The 4700-nt window shown below is 46.0% G+C and overlaps 1 long non-coding RNA gene across 2 annotated transcripts in view; it reads right to left on the reverse strand.

The window, feature by feature from the left end:
• Positions 1-2652: 2652 nt before the first annotated feature.
• Positions 2653-4700, reverse strand: part of LOC116081089 — a 12005-nt gene continuing 9957 nt past the window's right edge. Inside the window, exon 3 of one of the 2 annotated variants that reach the window (XR_004114711.1) lies at positions 2653-2773. This is a non-coding gene — a long non-coding RNA (uncharacterized LOC116081089). Of the gene's footprint in view, positions 2774-3814; positions 3924-4700 lie in introns of those variants that run through there. The other variant, XR_004114712.1, reaches the window with a different exon arrangement.

The raw sequence follows: 4700 nt of genomic DNA on the forward strand, positions 1-4700 counted from the left end.
ACTCAAGAGTTCCATCCTCACTACCAATGAAAGCATCAGGACAGAGGACTGAGTCAGAAGATCTACCACTCCAAGTCACATTCATTCCACCATAGACAGGCTCAAGATCCTCATGGTCTGTACTCTCGGGTGGTTTAGGACATCCCAGTATCAGATAGATCCACTGGCATGTGAATGCTCTTTCAGGCCCACACATTCCAAGCTCCTCAGGCATTTGTGAGGTGCCTCATTAAAGAGCAATGGCTCCTGTCATCATTTTACTTTTGCAAACTATCTCTTCTGGTCCCAGGTTCTCTTTACAAGCACACCCTGTGAGCGTTTGCATCTCAGTATTGGCGGGGTAAACAGAGAGAAATCTGCTGGAGTCCCTGCCCTGGAGGTGCTCACAGCTTAGTTGGGAAGAAAGTAATGTGCCCAAATAATTAGACTATAGTGTGATAAATGTGATAATTGAGGTAAAAACAAAGCCGTGTGCAAACACAGAACAGAATGTTAAGCTCTGCCTGTTGGGCCGGTATAAGCTTCATGGAGGATGAGATACTGGTGGTGAATTTTGGTTGAGACAGAGTCCGTTCATCACCCATCCTCAGCTGATAGGGGAGGAAGATCCCTGCAGACAAGAGGACGATGAATGCACCTGACCACTGGACAGGACTCTCTGGCACCACTACCCTGGCACTGAAAGCTGAGGTACTGGGAAGAGGTGCCAAGAGTTGGTGTGGGCAAAGCAGGCTGGAGTCATGCTTAGAAAAGCTTTGAATGTCTTTTAAAAGGTTTTCCCTTTTTCCTGTGGTCATAGGGAACCAACCCTTAAAAGACTTAAAACTGGAGAAGTGACATGATGGAATTTGTGTCTTAGGGAGAGAGAGTGTGTTTTCATTAACGTTATTAATGAAACAGCAGAGAAGACAGTGGTGTCTTAAGCCAGACTCCCTATCAGTCCCACCTCCAGTTTGGTCCTCATCTTCTGGGAGGGCATGCTGTGACTCTGGCCCTGCTCCTGATTTTCTGAGTGACCTTTTCAAGGATGTGAGCTCAAGTTGACCTTCAAATTCAGAAATGGGTCAGCCTGCCTTATGGTGTATTGTTAGGAACTGGTGGCAGAAGCTGTGTACAGTATTGTCCATTGCACTTGGCCTTGTAGGTGTGAGAAGTTACCATTTTTATTTCACAAAATGCATCCCTTTGTACCATCTGTCGTTAACTCATTCTGTCATCCGTGCCAGGCTCCATCAGCCTAAGAGCAACCAAAACTGGAGACCTTCTCCAGCTAACCCTCCCAGTCTTCCCTAGCTCGGACTTCCTGATCAGATCGCGGGTGGCTGAGAAAGGTCCTGTCCAAGGTTCTGAAACAGCCCAGTTAACCAGAAACAGGCGCCTGGGGCTGGGCGCTGTCCGTGGTTCTGAACCCCATATTGTCTGCTCCCTGTACACTGAAGGAGAATTTGCTGAGCCCAACTGGCAGGAATACTCCATTTCTGAGCACATCAACTAGGGAAAGCATTGCAGCCGTCTGTTGCTCCAAACTCACTTTCTCCCAGCAGATTTACAACTCATAAGCAAAGCCGTCAGAGTCAAGTGAATAAAGCCAAGGCCCCAGCGCATTTCGGCATTAACCATGAGCGAGTAGGAGGGCTTCGAGCATCTTGTATTTTAATTCCAACCCATTTATGAAGTTGCCTTCCTGGGGAATCATTTATCAGACCCACCCCCACTCCCTCGTTCTGTGCTTCCTTGCAGCTCACACAAAGGAAGGAAATGAAAACCGTTTCAATGGCTGCAGCTGCTGCCCGGAATCTTTACGAGCCGGTGCACAAGGAGGAGGGAGGGGCACAGGCTTTGGCTCTGACTATGTTCCCAGTAATGTTTCAGACTTAAATGAAGTCAGGAATAGATGGAAACTATAAAGTCTTGAAAAGTCTGTGGTTTTATAGCCCCCCACCCTTTGCAGTGCCCCGGCCATCCCCCAAACTGCTCTTCAAGACCAATTACAATGGGAAATATGTTCCCATTCTGGAAATACTTCTTGTTCTAGTTTCCCTTTGCTCAGCCTTTGCCTCCCTGTGTTCTGCACCATTAGGACATTTCTACCCTGAGATCTAGCCCCCAAACACACTCAGGTGAATTCCAACTCAGCAGGCCAGTAGTTTTAATTCTGAACAAGACACTTAAAGTCTTGTGACTCAACTTCCTTTTGGGTAAGATAGGGACAGAAAAGTCCACGTCTGTGGATGTGGGTGAGATCCCTCTTGAGCCTGGCTTCAGTGGGTGTTCTGCAAGTATTGATCCTTGCTTCCCTTTTGCGAATGAGTGAGTTAATGATGCACTCTCTGTTCACGTATTAATTCCACCAGCATTTATTTGCAAACTTCCCCTGGTTTACTAATTGTTCCCTAGGGGAACTGACCTTATTCAAGTAAAGGCTTGGTTATTTGTGCCCTCTTAAGGTCCCAGAAATAACATCCTGTTGGGGAATCGATACTCTGCCTGTGCACAGAGCCTTGGTTGGCAGAAGAAAAAAAAAACCTTGACAATCGTTTCTTTTCTTTTTTTCTAGTTGCTTTTCCCAGGCTGTGGAGTGTTTCTTTCTACCACTCCAACATTTAAGAAGACATGAGTTTGAGAAAAACCACTTTGTCAAGCTATAATTGATTTCAGATGGCTAATTTATTAGCCAGGCTGTTGTCTAGGTTGGAGTTTTTGTCCACTGAAGGTGTTGGGTGGTGATGAAATAAAGCTTCCAGAGTTTATCCGTTATCATTGTTGCAGGTCTCTGGAACACAAGAAAGCAGACCCCTTGGTGCACTGCCTAGCAGTAGAAAAATAAAAAGAATTTTTGACGTGCCCTCAGATGGACAAGCCTTCTCAAATAGGAGGCTGTGATAATCCTAGCTTTGACCTTGAGCCCCTCACTTTTTTTCTTGTTTTATCCTGTGTCTTGCAGCTCCCCATTTCTAAGTGATCTAAAAATCCACCACCATTCCTTAGATTTCATCCTGACACAGCACAGCCCCATTCATCCCTGATGCTCACCTTTCTGTCGCTCCTGCCAGCCTTCCTACCGCACTACTGGCACAAGCTAGCCAGTTGCTCACCTGGATGACTGAAGTATCCCAAATGGTTCCCATCTGCCCCACCTCATCCCCTCTCATCCAACCTCCACTCTGCTCTCTGACTACATTTTATAAGATTTGAGTCTGCCCACATCTTCCATGACTTCAAACCTCCCAGTCACTCTGCATAAGGATAAATCCACAACTTTCTATCCTAGCATTTGAAGGCCTTCCCAGTTCTTCCTATGTGTCTTCTGTATCTTTAGCATATTTCCACTCTGCACCTTGTATTCCTCGAGGTCTGTCTGTCTGTCTTGTTTTCTACAAGCTTTCCAATCCCCAGTCTCCGTGTCATTCCATTTATTCTGCTTAGCGTTGCCCCAAGTTCATTCTTCAAGGTTCACCTAAGGCTTACTTTCTCTTCAAACCCATGCCCAGTTCCTAGTTCTCCCAAGGGAATTCTTCATGGCAATCAATATTTTCATGTGGTCCTTACATGCTCATTGTCAGGAGAAAACCTCCAGTGACCAAAGACATCCTACCCTGCCACAACTTCAGTGATGCCGACCTAGTGCTCAGGGTCTTACTTCTGGGCCCACATGACTCTATTGACCATAAGAAAATATATTTCCTGCTCTTGCTTGCATGGTGGGGGACAGAGACACTGTGCAGCACCAAGCTGCCTTCAACATATGCTGCTCAGAATGGACAATTCCATTCTGCTGTTCCCGGACTCTTCTGCAGCTGTGATCATTGACTGGGCCTGCTGCTGCTGCTGCTGAGAACGGCTTATCCTCACACCTGGAGGAGCACCACACCCTCTTCCTCTGCCATCTGCCTTCCACCTGTGGACCTCCAGCCTCTGTAGTGCTGGAAAAATAAAAACTCTAAATTGTCAATCCAATCATGACCCATGTGATCCCAAGGCACACTCAGCATAAAGGATAAATCCCATGCTCTCTGCCTGCCCTGCACATACCATCATCCTGATTGCTTTTAACTCATCCAGCACCGTCTCAAGTCTCCCTGTTCCTACCCAAGAACTTCTCATCCTATGCTTATGTACCATCAATAACTAATCATCTTCAGAACTCTGAACCATGCAACCAAGGGTTTGAAGAATTGTTGTCCCTAGAATCAGATTCAGTTTTCCTCTATTTGAAGGCTGTTGTCCAAACCAGTACTTATTTTGTGGGAGGAGGGTGGGGTGTTTGTGCATGTGTGTGCATGTGTGTGTGTGCATGCATGTGCACATGCATGCACATGCACATGTGTGCCTGAAGGACAGAGGTTAAAACTGGAGGTCTTCCTCAATCACCTTCCACCTTACTCTTTGAGACTGAAGTAATAGACTTAATCTTACTTAAGTATGAGACCTGGAGATTATCTATTTGTGAAGACTGGCTGACTAAAGAAGAAACTCCCAAATCCTCCTGTTTTCTTGGTGCTGGGATTACAGGTGCAGGTGGCTGTACCCAGATTTTCTATTAGTTCTGGGCATCCAAACTCAGGTTTTCATGCTTGTGTGGCAAGCACTTTATTGACTAAGTCATCGTCCCAGCTCCAGTTTCACCAACCCTCATTTTTTTCTTTATTATTAGATATTTTCTTTATTTACATGTAAATTTCTCCATTCCCAGTTTCCCC

This window comes from Mastomys coucha, unplaced genomic scaffold, assembly GCF_008632895.1.
Source record: "Mastomys coucha isolate ucsf_1 unplaced genomic scaffold, UCSF_Mcou_1 pScaffold11, whole genome shotgun sequence".
Lineage (NCBI taxonomy): Eukaryota > Metazoa > Chordata > Mammalia > Rodentia > Muridae > Mastomys > Mastomys coucha.